Source organism: Triturus cristatus, chromosome 2_1 (assembly GCF_964204655.1).
Source record: "Triturus cristatus chromosome 2_1, aTriCri1.1, whole genome shotgun sequence".
In the NCBI taxonomy this organism is placed as follows: Eukaryota; Metazoa; Chordata; class Amphibia; order Caudata; family Salamandridae; genus Triturus; species Triturus cristatus.
In genome coordinates, this window is record NC_140581.1 from 632,365,147 (window position 1) to 632,384,546 (window position 19,400).

Here is a 19,400-nt window from a genome sequence, read left to right on the forward strand (position 1 = left end):
CCTCTCCTCCGCTTCGGTGACTGTGGGCCATGTTACCCAAATCATGGCGTATACATGTCACATTCACCTTGACTTCTCCTATCTTGGTTTCAACCGTCTCTCAGGAGGCTTGGATGGCCTGCAACACATCAGTAAGGTTTGCTGGTGCTGATGGATTCTGTTGTGAGAGGACAGCTCCTGGAGGACCTGTGTTAATGCTGGGCGGAGAGGTATATCTATCAGTCTTGGTTTTGGTGTGTGCCGTCAAGCCTATGTCCTTCCCATAGGGTGTGGTGAGCTCTGGTCGGAGTCTTGGACGTGAGATTTGAGTGATACATCAGAGGCAGCTATTGCCTGGCCTGCTTTCCACCTACAAAGAGGGACAGCACGAGCAACTGGGGGTTCCTTCCAGTTTGTTCCAACTGTCCACAGAGGCTGTCTGTTCCCAAGCATGTGTGTAAGGGAGAACTGTAGTCAGTGGAGGGCCGCATACAGCCCCTCAATGTCACTCCCACTACGGGTAGTAGCAATATCATAAGAACATTTTCTTCCCCCCCCCCACCCACTAGGGGCTATCAGCGTGCCCTTATGAAGATACATTGTAAAAGTGCCTGGCGAGGAGGGACAGTGTTGGCTATCTGAGACCAGTTCCAGATGACCAACCGGTGGCAGTGTTCACAAAAAGCTTGAGGCCCCCTCACCCCACCACCACAAATAAAATTCCAGTCATTGCTGCAGGTAACCAATCTCTGTGCCTCCTCCAGGTAAGATTTCACAGTCGAATCCAGACGTTCCAGAGCACATGCAGGGGCAGGCGAGATCGACAAGATAGGAGAAGCGGGGAAAGGGAGCGAGTTTGTGACATCCCCCCAATTTGGGTGATCCATTAATGTTCGTTCCTCTTCCCACTGAAGATTCCAGGGCAGTTAGTGCATGGGGACAGTCCTCATGTCCCCCGAAGCGACAAGCCCATCAGATTCCTGCTTAGTTTGTCACTCTCACCACTCTCCTCGCTGTCCGCTGGGCAAGGGAGCAATGCCACGCCAAGGCTGTCCTCACACGCACTACTGCACTGTGCGGCCTCCACAGGAATGGGGCAACTCGCAAATACCTCTTGGACCCTGCATCATGCCTCTGGGCCACGCTAGGCTGTCTGGCCGCCAAGGCCCGATCAGGGCTCTCTACTATCTCGTGACAGGCCACACCCTCCCAGCCCGCCCGCCCACTCTGCCACTCACCTCCTGCGCACGGGGGAGGGGGGGCAGGCGATATAAGGCCTCTTCACGTCCGACGAGCCGTGCGGGTCCTGGGCGGGCCCTGGCTCCAGCTGCCTCAGCGACGAGGCAGCCCTCCTCCACTTAGCTCACTCGGCTCTCACTGGGGTGTGTGGCTGGAGCGGTAGTGCTCATTCAGCCCCGGCATTCCCCGCATTGGCCTCTCGGGAGCAGGTGCAGGTGTCTTTGGTGGTCGTTGGGCTGCCTCAAGTCCCCAGGCTGTCAGGTCCTCCATAAGCTTTCTCATGGAGGTCAGACACCACCGGCTGGTTGATCCCCGGGACCACTGCAAAGGTCTCTCCGTTGTTGAGCAGCACACAGTGGCATGGATGACGGAGGATAATAGGGATGGCTGGCAGCGCACTCAAAGTGTGTCAGCCATCTTGCTCCGGCAAGCCACGCCCCCTAGTGTATATAATTTTAGTGAAAATCTTGGCAGCAGTTTTGATGAAGGCAGTTGGTTAGTTGAGCAAGCTGTTTATTTTGACCTTCATTTGTTTCAAACATAAGGGCTAGTGATGCTTCTTCCATAGTGCTGTGTTCCTTGTCATGTTAAAGTGGTTTTCCAGCTGTGTAAGTGGTTTTGTTTGCAATCTGAAAAAGGCTTTATAGAATGAGACCGTTAACTGTCTGGCCATGTCGTTTTAGAGATTTCACAAGCACAATTTCCACCTCGTATATTTGTTAAGTTCAAAAGTACGTTTATTGAGATAAAAGGAGATACTGGTACAGAAAAAAGAAGAATAATAAATTTAAAAAAAGAAGAAAAAAAAGAAAAATACATATAATAAAGCAAATCATTTTTGAGAAACAAAGGGTCAAAAAAATAAAAAAATGTAAGTCAGGTAAACATGCCAACTGTAAGAGAAATAACTATCATATAAAGGATCGGTGAGTATATGAACATTACACTCTGTGAATATCACACTACAAAATAAAACCTAGTTAAACCAGAAAATAGCAATAAACAGGGAATCATGGAGGTTTAGTCACTTCTTGCTGGAGGGGAATGAGAGATAGACAACGTTGAGCGCTAGCATCGATAAACGGTGTAACAGGTGACCATAGGTCCAAACGTTTGGATGCCATATGCAATGGATAGACAAAAGTTGTATCCAGTCTGTGATTATAGCAGACAGCATACCACCATGCTTGATACGACAACTTAGTAAATTCTTTCCAATTCCTAGTTATTTGCTGAAAGGCAACTGCTAACAACAAATCTATAATTTTTACATTAGAACCAGAATTTGCCCAAATAGGGGATAGACTGCCCAAAAAGATATGGGAGACAGAGAAAGGATGACAGGAGCCAAAGATCAAATTAATTTGAGACCACACCAAGCTGTGGACAAGTGTACATGTGAAGAGTAGATGAAATAGATCAGTGAGTGGTGAGGAACAAATCCAACATATGTCTGAGAGTGCAACATGTCTTGCATTTAGAATGAGTGGGGAGAGGAGGAGCCTATTGTAAATAAACACCTCGTATATTTGTTGATTCAGGTCTTAACGTAATGACAGTGTGATTAAAGGGTATTGTGTGTTCTTGAGGTATTCTCCTTAGCTTTATTGGGATTCAGCAGCAGAAGGAAAGTGTCTGGAAAACTACCCAAACTTCCCCTTTGTTTTCCCTTCTTCTAGTAGAGTGGTGCTGTTTCATCACTTTGATGAAAGCCCTACATAATTTCACCTTCTACTAGGAAGACAGTCCCTTATCCGATTGGACAACACTTTTGTTCTCGTTTCAAAATAGAAATCGTTTGCCTGTCTGTCAAAGTTAAGTTTCCCCTCTCAGTTGAGTTACAAGGTGCATTTTCTAAGCTTTCCCTTCTTTTACGTCATTCTTGTTCCATTTTCAGTTGCTCTTTCAATTTCTTCTTAGGTGGATCTTGTGTCTGCATCCTGTTATGTTTAGTGCTATGCAGCTACCCTGTGTAAGTGCTTTGAAGGTGTTTCAGAGTGATGCTTGCCTCACATGAGTGTCGTCATCTGGTATACAGTATTTCTAAATTTAGTTTTCCTAATAATGATGGGGAATCCTCCGTCTGCTTGTGCCCTATCTCCTCCTCTGAATTAGAGTATTCCTCCCTGCTCACCCCCTTTAAGTTACTGTAGCTTGATGGGAAACACTTGTGGCTTGTATTTTTTGCTCTGCTGGGACCCACTGACTAATGGGTCATTCTGGAATCCGTAATCAATTGTGGTGTATGAATTATAGGAGTAATCCATAGGGATATAATGCTTGTGAGATGTAGGTGATGGTTGCCAGTGTGCATGCGCATGGAACGTGCATGTTAAAGTTACACCATTGTATGTACACATAGTAGTGTGGGCGAGCTAGTGATTGTAGATGTTGCGGTATGTGCTAGTGCTGTAAATCTACATTTAGACCTGTGCCTTATGTGGGTGGAGGATTTTGAGTGTGGTGTTACAGTTGTGGGTGGCGGTGTTTGTCTAGTGCAGACACAGGAGTAGGGATTTAAAGTAGCTGTGTGGGTGGTGAAGAGTTGTATCTTGTGCCATTTTATCTTGTTTGTGGTGTTGGAGTGAGTTTTTGTATTTTATTATCCTATTTTTTGTGATATGTGTATCTACTAGTGATCACGAGTCCATGTTTGCCTTGTGTATGTTAGTGAAGGAGCGACTTGTTCACCTGGGTGACAGGTGTGCATCATTGACTCACATTTTCATTGTTCTTGCATACTTTCATTATGAAATCGTTGGTGCTTGGTGCAGAGTTTGATTGGAACCGTGTTATTTGTGAGTGGAAAGATGTATTATGCTGGTAGTGTCCCTTTTCTTTGTCTGACTCCTATCCTTGTATCTATAGGGCTCCATGTATAAAGTCAGTTGGGAGCTACACAGGCTACGTGCTTAGCATCAGAACAGTTATGCTTCTGTTTTGCTCATATTTTGTTCTTATGCCCTGGGCTGGTTTAACTCTCTCTGTTCCTCAAGTTTAGTCAGTGTCAGTGTCCATCCGTCTCTTGTCATCTTAGTGTGCACATATACAGTAATCAATCCTGGTGTATAACCGGTGCGTGTGCAATTAGAGGTAATTGGTCGAAGGAGTAATGCCTCGTGTCAAGGTACAGCACTTCCATATGGCTCAGACTCCGCTATAGGAATCTCTAGGCTAGGGCCTTTCTGGTTGTGTGTTTGTGTAGAACATGTCATGTCGGATTGAAATCTCCTGCCGATTCTTCAGTTGTGTTTACTATAATGTCTAGTTTACTCTCCAGTTGCCTGTTAAAGGTTTCAGATGGCATTGTGAACATATTTGTGTCTCACTTGGAACTGGTACTATGACAATCCTCCATTACTGATCCTTCTTTAATCCCTGCTGTATGGAATTATGTCACGATAGGGGTGGCAGCTGTTTTTGGTTTTTCATCGGCCTAGTATATTTGTGTGCAAAGCAGGCATTTTTTTGTAAGAAAGTATACAATGTCACCCTTATCTGCTCTTAATAAGTGACAATCTAATACCGATCAACGAGGCAGTTCACACCTTTAATGTTCAGGTGCACTGATCTGAGCCTAACCAGTCTGGTGTAAATGTGAGAGAGCGCCCATGTGTAGACCGTAATGGTGGTGTATGCCTTGCCAAAGAATATCTTCATTCAGGGACTGGCCTAAATGCAAGAGGGCCTTTGATTTCGGCTTACAGTTCACCTAACTTATTCAAATCACCATAACCTATCTAAGAACTTGGGTTACTTTAAAAAATATGTAACATTTCTCAGCCATCATCTGGTTGATCCCTTGTGGTTTAGGGTGTCTCCAATGCATATTGCTGAGCTTTAAGATATCAGTTGTGTACTTGGCCTATACCTACGGGTCCACTCCCAGCTCCTTTTATTGATATTTAGAGTAGAGTCGAGAGAATTTGGCGATTACAGTTAGTTCAGGCTTCATTATAAATTGATTTATGCCATCTATAGAGTGCTACGTGTTTCCTTTCAGTTCCACCTAAACTTCGACTTGTTTCTTCAGGTTTGGTTTCTTTCAAGGTCAGTGTCACAGCTGCTTACCTGCCACTGGATACACTTTGCTTGAGATTAAAATGAGCCTGACCCAGGAGGCTGAATTACAAAGTTCCTAATTATAGTAATTTAAATTGTACCAGCATTTAGTGCCAACTGAGGCTTCATTTCATTTCCCTGGCAGTGCTTGAAGCAGTTTGGCACAAGGCTTTGTGTAGCTTGCAGAAAGATCCTCCTAGGCAGGTACGACTAGACTTGATAATATCTACCTCCTACTTCTCCTTCGGATTAAAGGGACTAGGCCCTCAGTGGATTGCAGGTTCTTGCTGGAAAGGCTGGGTTTTCATTACTTGAGCACATGCACCTTTCCCTGTGCTCCCCTTTTCAAAATGGTCCAATGTGTTAGTTAAGAAGACAAGTCTGTTATGTCTTGAATTTCCTCTTTAGCACTTACAGTGGCTTTTGTTGAAAACAGTTCTTAATTGCAAGAGTGGCAAAACCCCCCAAAAGAATCCATTTCTAACCATCAAGCTTCCACATTTTGAGAGTGCTCCCGAGTACTGATTGAGCTAGCCTGCAAGTATTCGAAGTGGCCAATTACTGGTCTCTGGCATAAGCATCATATGATGTATTCTAAGGCTCCCTTCCTGAAACGTTGTGTTCTTTTCTCTATCCTTTCATGATTGAAGAATTGGCTGATGCTTCCCCAGTACTGTCCAGGGAAGACCAACAAATGTCACTTAGTTGGTGTGATTGTTACATTTGGCCAAGCAGCTTGAATAGTGTTATGGGCCCATGTTCCAGATTGGACTTTCTCTCAGTTGCATAAGCTTGATGCACTTGTCGCTGCCTTTGCCTTACCGTAAGAAAGTATGTGCTCAGTTGAGGGTAACACATTTCATTGGTAGACATGTTCTCCCGGTGACTCAGTTTCGGGATGTGAAGAAGGAACTTTCAGCACAACTAGGGCCATTCCCCAGTTCAGTCACTGCCCGATACGGTGTTTTCAAAGACTACTTGTGTTGGGGGTGGGAGGATGGCTCAAGATCCCAGTGTGAAATCCTAAGGCATTCTACCTCATGCCATCATTCATATCATAAAATGGGAACCTTCTGGTAAGCCAGTCACAACTTACCGATTAATATCAATAATATGATTCTTCAGAAATATTAGTTTATAGAAGTTCCCAGGTATTTAAAGAAACGGACAGCGCATGGTTTGCGTACTCATCAGGGCTATAAATTTGAAATATTCCCAAACATAAAAGCAAACCAAAAACATAGATCCACAATATATAAACTGAAAATGTCATTAGTTTCTGTACTCACCAGCACCACACATTATTGTTTTTTGATCATTTTTTTTTTTTTTTTTTTTGGTTGTAAGACATTTATTATTAACAAATGAAACAGATGCTGTACACTGCGTCACGCCAACAACCCGGAGGCAGGCCGCTATCTGGTAGAGTATACAAAAATTACATATAAACATCTTTAAGGCCCTCATCCGGCCGGTGGATCATGCAGAGGTAAACTTAAAACACAATAAAATCTGCAGTGTGTACTGTGCATCTCTAGCAAATAAACGGTCTTACTGTTTTCTCAGTACTGCTGACCATTGAAAGATAGCGAAAATCAATGAGGCCGCCTCCGAATTAGCAGCAGTCGACCACCCGCTACAACAGCCTATAAAAAGGACGTGTCAGTCAGCACCACGTTTCTCCCAACCGGACCCCCCAACAAGCCAAACAAAAAACGTCAAACATAGGTGCAAGTACTTGGATACAGCGTTTGTTCCACATATCAGTTCACCAAGGGGTCGCGCGGCTCCACCACTGGACTCCCCAATAGAGTGCCAGCCATGTTCAGGGCGGGCTCAGAAAGGTATCATGGCTGTGTAGGAATTAGCTATGGGCGGGCGGGGCGGGGGGGAGGGGCAATGAATGATCCACAGTCGGCCCAGTAGGGTGGGAGAGGGGGGGGGGGGGGCAGGGGACACTATCCGGGTCAGTGGAGGTAGGAAACGCAAGGCTTACGTCTGGGCAGTTCCGGGCAGTGCATGCGCGGGGGCAGCGGGACCTCTATCGTTAACCTACGCAGTGCGCATCTTCAGCCCATGTCGTCTGAAATACTAGTAGCGCGTGAGGTACCGGCAGAGTCAGGGGCCGTGCGTTCTGTAGTCCACTGTACAAACGGGCCCCATATGTCAGTGGGCCTGGAAGCGGTGGGCATGGTCTCCCAATAGTGAGTCAGTTGAGTGTGGCCGTAAGTCACATCTTTGATCCAGCTCTCTAGCGTGGGGAGGGCCGGCCTGCCCCAGTGTATAGCGATCTGTCGTTTGGCGTATAACAGGAGTAATGCATGTAGTTTCCTGTCGCAGGGCACAGTGTGCTTAACGTACCCCAGTAATCCCAGCAGTGGAGACGGTGAGTCCCTCCTCCCCGTGATTTGATTGATGGCATTGAAGACCCCTGACCAGTAGGTACCCAGCTTGGGGCAACTCCAAGCCACATGAAGAAAGGTGGCATCGTCACCCCCACATTTCCAGCAAGAGGCGTCTTCACGTAGACCCATGCGGTGTAGTAGCGTCGGAGTGCGGTAGTATCTGTGTAGGAATTTGAAGTGGATAAGCCGCAGTCGGTAACTCGGTGATAGAGCTGTGAGTTGAGCGCAGCAATACTCCCATGCGTCATCTGGCAGCTGGTCCCCCAAGTCCTCAGCCCAAGCGGCCTCAGCCGCGGCTACTGTCACCGGGGCTTGTTCCTGCATGCAGTTATATAATCTGGACACCAGCTTTTTAGGGGAGGGTCGTGAGAGCAAGTTTTGCAGGGCCTCTAGTGCGCAAGGCTCTTCCGGGAAGCACGGTCCTATCTTCTTGCAAGATTCCCTAAGGGAATGATATAGTAATTTGTCAGCAAACGTGCAAGGTTGGGCATCCCCATCCGCAGGCATCTTGAAAAAAGAGCCATCTGGATATATGTCAGCGAAGGTGAGAAGTCGACTCCCGCAGATTGTGAGGACGTCTCCTCTTGCCGCCAAACAGGGCAGCATCGGGTTGCCCCTCAGAGGGACCGCCGGCGCATAAAGCAGGGAGAGACCAGCTCGTTTCCGGAGTTCGCGCCAGGACCAGCGGACCATTTCCACTGTGTCTACCTCACGCGACGGGCACGTAACCTCTCCATATAGTGCCACTCGTAATGGCAAGGGGGCGACTACCGCCAGTTCCACCGCCACATGCGGTTGGTAGGGGGTTGGGTAGGCCCAGAAATGTAAGAACTGAGCCTGTGCACAGAGGGAATAGAGCTTCAGGTCCGGGGCCCCCAGGCCTCCCTGTCGGAGCGGAAGCGTGAGTAGGTCCCAGGAGACCCTGGCCTGGCCGCCGGCCCACACCAGTTTCAGCAGTAGCGAGCGAACCCGGGTGTGGAAGTGCGTTGTCATAGGTAGTGGCACGTTGACGAACAGGTACAAGAACTTGGGGAGGACCACCATCTTGGCCAGAGCAATTCTAGCGACCAGGGACAGCGGTAGCTTATTCCAGACTTCGACCTTGCCCTCCAACCAGTCCACCGCCCTGCCAAAATTCAGCGACCACAACTCCTGTACATCCCGGCTGATCCAGATGCCCAAATACTTGACAGCTTCCGCCTCCCACCTGAGGGGGTAGTCAGGGGCAGGCCTAACAGTGCTCTCCGTCAGGGGGAAGGCCACCGACTTCGACCAATTAATGGATATCCCTGCCAAGCCCTCAAACCTCACAAATTCACGAAGTATAGGGCTCAGGTTGTCTGTAGGGTTCTGGACGTACAAGGTGACATCGTCCGCGTATAGCGAGATCAGTAAGCTTCTAGCACTGAATCCGATGCCCCTGGCAGTGTGGTGCTGCCGAACTCGAGCCGCCAGTGGCTCCATCGCAATCGCAAAGAGGAGCGGGGATAGAGGGCAACCCTGCCTAGTACCCCTCGAGACATCAAACGGTTTGGAGACAAGACCATTAACACTCACTCGGGCTCTGGGTTTCGTGTAGAGGAGCTTAATAAGGGTCAGGAAGTTTTGGCTGAATCCCATCCGCTTCAGCACACAAAAGAGGTAGGGCCATTCTAAGGAGTCAAAAGCTTTGGTGGCGTCCAAAAACACCACCGCTGCCTGTATAGACGGGTGTAAATAATGAAGGACCGAAAAGATCGTTCTGAGATTATGTGATGTTGCTCGGCCAGGGATGAATCCCGATTGATCTGGGAGCGCTATCATCGGCAACAGCGGTTGCAGTCTGTCGGCAATAACTTTTGCGTATATTTTGGCATCTACGTTTATGAGGGACAGGGGCCTGTAAGAGTCCAGCTGTTGGTCGTCCTTGTCTGGCTTGAGGAGTGTGACAATGAGAGCCTCACGCATGGAGTCTGGGAGGGAGTGTGACTCGAGAGCCTCAACAAATACAGAGTGTAGTTTTGGCGCCAGTTCAGCCACGTAGGTTTTGTAAAAGGATGTGGTCAGGCCATCTGGGCCAGGAGCTTTATTGGCCGGCATGCTTTTAATCACCTGGGCTATATCTTGCACTGTAACTGTGAGGCCCATGTATTGTCTGTGATTGTTATTGAACCACACCAGTGCTATGGAGTCAAGGAAGTCTCGTAGTGACGCCGGTGTTGTGGGCTGTCTCGAGGTGTACAGAGCAGCATAGAAGTCTACGAAGGCTCCCAATACCGCCTCTTGACCTACCACCAGACGTCCAGCGTTATCATAAATAGTGTGTATGTAGTTCGATTGTGTGCGAGGAGCAATCAGTCTGGCAAGAGTCCTGCTAGGCCTATCCCCCTCCCCATATCTGCGTGCCTCTGCCTGCCGCCCTAGAAACCGCACCTCTCGCTCCGCCTCCTCATTAAATGCCAATAGCTTAGTTTTCAGAGCGCCAGCAGTAGCCAACGCTGGGTCGGAGCAAAAAGCGACATCGAGGTCTTTAAGTTCCCCCTCAAGCTTAGCTAGCGCGTCTCTTATGGTGCGTAGGACCCCTGCTGTACGTGCAATACATTGACCCCTTATAACAGCTTTAAATGCGTCCCACACAATGGCTTCAGAAGTGGCTGACCCAGCGTTTTCAGTAAAATAATTAGTGATGTCTTCCCTGATCTCCTCTACAAACACAGGGTCCGTGAGTGCGTGTGGGGGAAGGCGCCATTGGAACGCCCTATGTACAGCGTCAGGGGGATGCAATACCAACATACACGGAGCATGGTCTGATAATGATCTAGCCATAATATCAACGTTTGACACCCATGTCGCAACTTCAGGAGACACCAACCAGAAATCTAGTCGCGACCAGGCAGCTTTATGAAAGGTGTAGCAGGTCCCTACTTTTGCACCCGGGTTTCTAACTCGCCACACATCTGAAAGCAGGCCCTCCCTCATGATATCCAAGATCGCTCTCTAGTGTGCTGCGGTCTACTCACACCTGTGCGATCCGCGTCATCGTTTAACACAACGTTGAAGTCTCCCCCCAACACGACCGCCCGACAATCCAGCAATACAATTTTCGCCCAAACATTTCTAAAAAAGTCAGGATCATCCACATTTGGGCCATAGATTGCAGCTAGGACAATGGGTCGCCCTTGTAAAGCCCCATGGAGCAGGACATATCTACCCTCCGCATCCCTCACCTGAGAGTACTCCCGCCAATCCAACCCTCTGCGAACGAGTATAGCTACGCCCCTCGCATAATTTGAGTAAATGGAAGAGTAAACGTGCGCCCATCTGGAATTCTTCAATCTAGCTGAGGGGGTGACATTCAGATGCGTTTCTTGTAGGAAGCAAATATCTACATTGTGTCTTGACAACATGCCATGCAGCAGTCGGGCTTTCTTGAAGTCCCCAAGGCCTCTAATGTTCCAAGTCCAGATTTTGATTCCTCCCATTAAAGTATTGGACAGTCCTGGATTCCCATCACCCATCCCCGCCCCCAGAAGCCATCCCAGCATCGTGACCCCACATCTGTAGATCTAGCGCACTGAAATATAGGCATATGTAGTAGTACAATGCACCTAACGCGAACCAGAACTTGCAACATAATAAAACCCCCCCCCTCCACCCCTTACCCTCAGCAACCCCCCAATCAGGTCGTGACATATCCCCGTAACATGTACTCAATGCGTTGAAATACCCCAACATCAACAAAAAAGGGAGGCACCCCATGAGGCGTGGTGCGCTCGGCTAACACCCCCGTATACTCGGGGTGGCTACCATCAAACTTTAGCGGTCCTGGGTTCTGGCAGTGCCCCCACCTCGTATTCCTCAAGGTCCGCAGCCAGCCTATGTCCCAGTGGGAGCGCGGAGACAGCGGCACAGGTCGGTGCACAATGGTGTCGCAGCCCCCCGTCCCCGATAAGCAGTTCGGGAGAAGCAAACCTGTGCGAGTGTTCAACCCAGCTTTCAACTGTGTCGCAATGAGCGAATTTGCAGCCCGGCAGGGTGAGCACGGCAGAGACCTCAGTCGTTGTCACTCAGGTGTGCCGAAACTTCCTCGAGCCTGGGCGATTTCCTCCTAACCCCAGCACAGATGTGTTTAGCAAATTTGAGGGCTGCTTTGGCGTCAGTGAAGAAGTGCGTGGTGTTGTCGTGGAGTACCTTCAGCTTCGCCGGGTATAAGAGAGAGTAGGGCACACCAGCTTGTAATAGAACTTTCTTCGCTTGTAGAAATTCCTTCCGGGCTGCTTGCACCAGAGGGGTGAAATCTGGGTAGAAGGATATGTGATTACCCTGATGTGTGATCTTGCCTTTCTCTCTCGCCAGTTTGAGAATGATGTCTCTGTCTTGGTAGTTCAGTAGTTTAGCCAGGATCGGACGCGGTGGTGCCCCCACCGGTGGCTTCTTACCCAGAGATCTGTGTGCCCTCTCCACCGTGAACACCGGGGACAAGTCCGGGTCGAACAGTTCATGCAGGAGATTCGACACAAATGATTCCATCTTCCCCGTGTTTGTAGTCTCTGGAACGCCCGTAATGCGGATGTTGGACCTTCTGGAGCGCGCTTCTAAATCGTCCGACTTGGCGCGCAAATTGTCGAGTTCGCGCTCCAGCGTCGTGATGTGCCGCTTAGCCTGTTGCTGGAATTCGCAACACTCAGTTTGCCCATTTTCAAGACAGTCCAGCCGCTGCTCGTGAGTGTCCACCTTAGCTTTCACGGTTTCGAGTTGCGCCGTCATGTTGTCAAGTTTAGCATCTATGCTCTTAAGGCTGGTCCTCACCTCCATGATCAGGGCCCCAAAGTCTATGTCTGGGGTAGCACCCTGCGATGTCGACGTGCCCGCATCAGGCTCCATTGTCGCGTTCTTCGGAGGCCTTTTACCATCAAATGTCAGCTTAGGTTGTTTGGCGTCAGTTTTCCCCATCGCAGCAGACAAGGGCTATCCACCGGCCAAGCAAGGGGGCAGCACCCCTCCGTGCCACCTCTAGCGATTGCCCCGTATGTGCGCGACTGTCTAGACGGCGCCAGCGAACTTCGTAGGTGCCCTGCGGACACAGCAAGCTCAAGCGGGCAATCAGGGCCTCCTCCGGTTCCAAAATGGCGTGCTTCCGCGGTGCAGCGAGGCGTCCGCCCACTCCACTAGGATAGCGCCGTGCCGGGGCTCGGGGGGTCAGGGCTGCAAGGGTCCTCTCCGGGTGTTCAATTTTGTGACCCGCCGATCTGGAAATCAGCTGGAGATCTCGGCGCTGCTACGAAGCGGCAGGAGTGGCTATGCCCCTCGTCCCTCCATGGCGCCCTCTCACCTCCTCTGCAGTCGTCGTCTCAGTGGCGCTGGCGCAGACCAACCGCTTCGATCTCCTCCGGGCTCGACGCCGGCCAGCGTCGCTCCCGGTGTCCGCAGGATCTCCTCTCCGCGGCTCAGCCGATCCGCCCAGGCTCACTGGTCTCTTCTACCTCCCCGCAGTCCTCCGACGGGAGAACCCTCCGTCAGTAGCAGCGAGGATTCCGTTGCGAGGCGCCCTCAGCAAGTGCCACTCAATGTGCTGGGGCCTCCGAAGCCGCGGTCCGTCGTGAGTCACGGCTCCCGGCGAGGTGCACTTCCGGTGCGGGCCAGGACCAACCCGCCTGCCGGCAAAAAAGGCGTCCGTCTTCACTGCTAGGGGGAACCGTCCCCGCTCTCCCGGCTCGGTTCGGAGGATCACCAGGGGTTAGGCTGCAGGACCCGGTAGGTGTGGGGTTCCGCAGTCGCCAGGAACAGGATCATTAAAGGATTAATTGGAGTAGCCGGCGGAGCTCACTCAGAGAGCGGCCATCTCGCTGCTCGGCTAGCCATGCCCCCCCGTTTTTTGATCATTTTAAAGTACTACAGTAGTTACTTTCCCAGTGATATTCATTGTATTTGTTGCAAAACACACCTCATTGACAATGGAGAACTCTTGGCAAAGGTATTATGACAAGAAAATGAGAGAGCGAGATGAGGAACTACGTTACATGCAAACATTTGTAATTCATATAAGGTATCACGTTAGAAATTATTTGTTTTATCCTGACGCACCTTTTACATGGAACATCAATGTTTGGTGTAAATTTAGGCAGGCGATCTTGTGTGTAATGATAACAATGTAAGAATTTTAACTGCATTAGCTAATGTCTGTAGTTGAATGGTATACGTTGAAATTGAGCACAGCAATAGGCATAAGATTTATCGGGTACCGACACGTTCAGATACTTCTTCCAGTAGGAGGTAAGTCCTGCCAGCCATGACTTCCGAATACAACAAGAGATAGACTTGCCTGTATCCGCTTGTTGGATGTACTTGGTTAAAAGCAGGAAATTCCTTGGGAGGTCTAGGAAAGCTCCAGAAAGCGGCCCTCAGGTTGGTGTATTTAAGACATGTATTTCAACACTGCAAACAATCCTACATTTATTAATATGGTTACTCACTATTGGTTGCCCTACGTGTATTTAGCTAATTTCGAAATACACTTAACGTTGTGTTTATAAATGTGTTATGTTTGTATTTGTGAGCTTTAACGCAATTGACATTGATTTACCGGACAAATGCTAGTTTCAGATTGCCTTCTCTTCTGTGTTGTAGCCTATGAAAAATCCCAAACATTTTAATGTTTTTATTTTTTAGGGGGTGGGTATGTTCTTGGACTTTTTCTGTGGATGTGACCCCAGTTCTGGATGAAGTCTGTTGATGATCATTTGAAGATCTTCCTGACTGAATACAGGTAAAATAAGGTATGTTACACTGATGCACAGAAAAGGTTGTGGAGTGAAGTGTGGTGTTATCCATCTGTAGCTTGTATCGGAAGGGGGGCATATTTCGGCTCTGACAGTACTGCCACGACTGATGCCAAATATGAGCATAACGCAATAGGTGTTCCTTGCTGGGAATCCGTACTGCTATTGGAGCCTTGTAATCCAATGGATGTAGGTATTATGCATTGCATTAGAGGCCCTGTTTTATTAATGCTAAATGTGTGATTTGAGGTTAACTCTATAGGCCTAGCAGTTGGTCATTTCCATAGTCAACATTGGGCATGGTAATGGAAAAGAGCAGTTGTGATGGTCACAGAACCCCACTATTTGAAGCGGTTTTTTGTTTGGACACCACACAATGTTTGGCATCTGTGCTTGGTTTGTTGAAGGTGAAATTGCTTGATGTACGTTGACTTGTAAGAATAATACTATAAATGTGATGGTGAGTACAATTATTTCCTTTCGTTCTCTGATATCCATACTAATTATTGATTATTAGATCTGGCTTGCCAGCACAGTTGTCTACCTGAAATATTTTTTATTATTTACTTAAAATATATATAGAGGGGACAATGGCTCCACCCAGAAGTATGTCACTCTCTCACCTCTTGAGATTGGCTGTTTGGTTTTGTCATTCCACCTCCCAAGGCACGGCTCTATTAGAATGCATGAGGACTATTTTACATCTGAAAAGTACACTCGATCATCACTATATCATCACACTTCACACTCCATTATTTTTCTCCCGTGTTCAGTCTTTTTTTTTTCTCCATTTTCCCAGTATTGGGAAAGCCATCATTATTGACTTTTGTGTGAAAGTATTTATGCATACAACAGTTGTAAATTGCATGTGTGCCTGTGTTTACATGTGTTGGCGCGTTAAAGCTAGCCTTATTGGCCTTTCCATTGCTTGTTGTAATTTTTAGGGCTGCTTGGAACGAACAACATGATTGGTTGTGGTCTCTGTTGATAAAATGTGATCGAAAGAGTAAGAAAAGGGAAGATGTTTTGAAAATATTTTTGGAGGCATTAGTTAATCGCTGAATTTCCCAAATTTTTTAGAAGGCCTGCTAGTTAGCCAGTTAGATTCCTGTTAGATGTGTTGTATTACAGTAAGTTACCAGCTGTCTACTGCTGTTATCTAAACAGCTTTCTTATCCAATGTATGCAACTCTTTGGAAATACATGCACCATCAAACGTTCGTATTTTGGTGTGACTGGCATACTCCCTTGTAGCTATGGTGAAGAAATGAATGGCAAAGTCTGGATACTCGAAGGGGAGCTTTCATATTGCATACTGCAGAGTAAGCAACTTACCAGGGGTTGTAAAGTGCAAAGTTCACTGCTGTTTAAATCACATATCCTTTCAACGATAATCGGATCCTTAGGTGATTCTTGGCTGTGTTGTCTTACTCATGTGATCATCATGGTCGTTGAGGCCCTAGTCACGTGCCATCCTGGCACCTTATTTATCAGCAGTCTGTTTTGCAGCAGTAAGCGCAGAGAGTGCCTTACTTTGGGGGCAAGTGTGAAGATTCAGTTGCATTTTTAGAGCAAAGTCCTCAGTGGCATGCTTAACTGCGACCAAGACCAATTATCGTCTGCAAACACAGTTGGCTGCTGCCTGTTTTAATAGTGGATATGGGCATGGAGCCAAGCCCTTCACCTACAATATCACCACGCTATTTCTTTATTGGTGCTGAATCGTCATTTCTCCACTGATAGTGAAAACTGGGAAGAAATTATACGAGGCCAGAAGTATGCATTCTGATCAATCTGGAGCGAGAGCAAGGGCCGCTGTGATCGAACAGCAAATGGTGTAAGTTGGGCGGACTTCATTCTGGGTAGCAGCCTACCAGATTCTCCACGTTGCACCCACGGATGTGCTGGGTGCCAGGTTAACCATGGTCTGAGCCACGACCTGACTACAGCTAGCCCAAATGGTGTTGGCTCACATTTGTGAGCCTTCGGCAGCTTGAGGGGGCTTGAGGCGCGAATCCCTTATAAAATGTTTTGCCTCTTTTATCCTGCCAGGAGTAGGTTAGGTCTGTGCAGAAATCTTCATGTAAGTAAATCCTTTTAGGAGTGCAAAACCACCTTTTTATCTGTGTAGCTAAACTTCGGCTTGTAAGTAGCTTTGAGGATTGAGCCTCTCACATTTTGTCTGACCAGACTGTGCTAAATTAATTTAGATGTAGATGTCTACTCATTGATGTTGATAGCATCTGATATATCATCAACTAAGGAAACTGAGGTGCAGCCAGATAAAGTGCTCCGCCTAAGAATGTCTATAGTGTGGTCATGAGCATGTCTGTCTGTGTGATCTCCTCGGTTGACTGCCTAGCATGCCACTGGAATAGAAGTATTATGTGGATTTATTTACAGTCACAACTTAGAACCTTTTGTTGCCAGAGCAATACACGAGACACATACCCCAGTAGATAAGGTAAGAAATAGAGCAGTGGTGCATTTAGAGCAATGATCTAGCTATGCTTTCATCGGAACTCTGGCATAATGAAAGTATTGACTTGGAGCTGAGTTACTCTAAGGATTCAGGGGGACCTGTTGCCATGCTGAATACCCTGGACTCGACGGGGCCTTCGATGTGCGCAGGAGCATATTGGCATAATACCAGGGATATGCATCACACAGCCTCCCCAGGTTCAGCGTTTTTAACCTTGTGGCAGAGAGTGAACAATACAAGTTTCACAAAGGTCACCTCTCTACCCAATTTTTTACTTTTAGTTACTGGTGCACGGGGTGATTGCAAACAAGCTGCTAGGCATACTTACCTACTCCTACAGCTAAAGAGATCTACTGAGATCCCACCGTGGATAACAGTGCTATGCCTGCAGCGAAGGAGGGGCCAGAAGATGAAGCATGTCACCTCAGTGAGTGAGGGCCTTTGTCCTTTTTAATGGGAAAACCGCTTTCGGGGGTTCTCCTTCAGTAATCATAGGTCAAAATAGTCCTAGCTTTACCATAATCAGTGAGCTGGTCTAAATAGAACTCCTACATAAATTAATCCACTGCATACGGAGAATCCTTAAATATTCAAATATTTTATATAAATAGAGCCTGGTATATTCAGTATAGTTTAATTAGAAAGCTTGCATAATCTTAACAGTGCTCGAATGGGAACCCTAAGACAGACAGTATGACCCCACCATTAACAGAGAGTATTTTCCACCTCACTGTGTGCCACCTAGTGGTACAAGTGGATTGTTAACAGGACAGGTGGATTTCTGAACCATCTCGTCCTTTGGCCTAGGAGGTACTTTATAAAATCCCACATGCTTTGACTATTTAATTATATGGTACACTGTATAACCTCTAGGCTTCAGCTCAGGATGCAACATGTAGACTATAGCTCTAAAAATATGTTCTCGCTCTCCGCATTATAGAGGTGCCACTTTTGCCTCCTGTTTTTCTTTGACGTATTAATGGCTGTAGAGATCATGGTCCAAGTTTTTGATGATATACAAACATGGATGATGCAACACAATCTGAAGTTAAACAGTTCTCGAGTTCCTCTTGATTTTACCCTCTCCCCTTTTGCTCTATACCAATTCAAAATTAGATCAACAAACAAGCACTGCTGAACTGCTGCCATAATTTTGTGGACTGTGCTGAACTTCCTGGCTTCATCCTGGAGAAATGTGTTAACTTCAATGCACATAATAACTTACTGGCGAAAAGAGCTTAATTTCAGCTCTGACCCTCTAGGATGAAACCGTTCATCCCGGACCCTGATTTCAAACAAGCAGCTCAATCCTTCATGCTTTGGAGGTTAGATCATGACAGACTGAACTAGTTGTTTGATGTTGGGGTCTGGTATATACTGCTTCATAGCAGTTCCCAAATTGCCTCTCTCCCCTCTCAACACACTCCTGCGTGCAGCTTGTCTGATCTCACTGTAGTGATACCACAAGAAAGGAACATTTACAATTCTCATACATCACCACACATAGAAACCGCAAACTATCTTGTCCAGAGGTTTGGGTCCTCTCATTGACTGTTTAAGAAGACCAAAATATTAGAGCACACTTTAGTTCAAGCCTAAAGACTAGCATGCACACGCTGTGTGGTTGAAAGATTCATATGGTGGGCTTACCAAGAATTTACTTGGGCTTACAGCCTGCTCATTGCTTATCATCGGTGGGTTTACTTTCATCCTCATTTGCTTGCTTCTTCAATGGCTTTCTTTGTGCCAGCTTGCCAGTCTTGTTTTTGCCCATCCCTCTTTGCCGTCTCTGTTTGTCTGGCTTCCATTCTTCCACTGCTCATGTTTAGGGAGCGTTTTCATTTTGGTTAAGCGCTCTGGGAGAGTGTATGTGTTTTCTAGCCCCCTGCTACTGTCTCCTGTGTGCTCCATGTAAATGCGTACCTGCTAACTTACAAAATAACTTCCTTCATGTGAGGAGAGGCCCCCCACCCCCTCCCAAAAAACCCCCAAACAAGGCGTCATTGAGGCTGTCGCTGATGTCCTGGTGAGTTTGCATGTCTTTAATGGACATTGGCTGCTTACAGCCTCCTAAAATGAGCTGAAATCCACTGTTTACAGTGGTTTTCAGTTCATTTTCCCTGCCACCAAGTGATTTCGGCTACTCACCAGGTGACCGTGTGAAGGGAGCCGAAATCATGTGACACATGGTGGCACAGTGTGAGTTGGCAGGTGTGTAAATGCCTCCGTGCTCTGTGTTTGTGTAATGTACTTCCCTTCACCCCTTTAACCTCTGTGCTGTTCTTGCCCTGGTCTCCTTCTCCTCCGCTCACTGTGTTGCTGCCTTTCATCTCCTGCTCACTCTCATGTTTCTCCTCACCGCCCCCACGCTCTTCTCTACCCCGCTTTTTCTCTCCATCATGTGCGCTTTTCCCACGCACCCTGTTGCTCTCTCCCGTGTGCTGTGCTTTCCCCTAATTTCCAGCTGCTCTCCCC

The 19,400-nt window shown here is 47.6% G+C and overlaps 1 protein-coding gene across 4 annotated transcripts in view; it reads left to right on the forward strand.

Annotated features, from left to right (window-relative positions):
- MACIR (macrophage immunometabolism regulator) overlaps positions 1-19,400 on the forward strand; it is a 167,454-nt gene that overhangs the window by 36,330 nt on the left and 111,724 nt on the right. For 3 of the 4 annotated variants that reach the window (XM_085632567.1, XM_085632568.1, XM_085632569.1), the window contains exon 2: positions 14,334-14,440. The gene's annotated coding sequence lies outside the window, so the exon portion shown is untranslated. The remainder of the gene's footprint in view (positions 1-14,333; positions 14,441-19,400) is intronic. The other variant, XM_085632570.1, reaches the window with a different exon arrangement.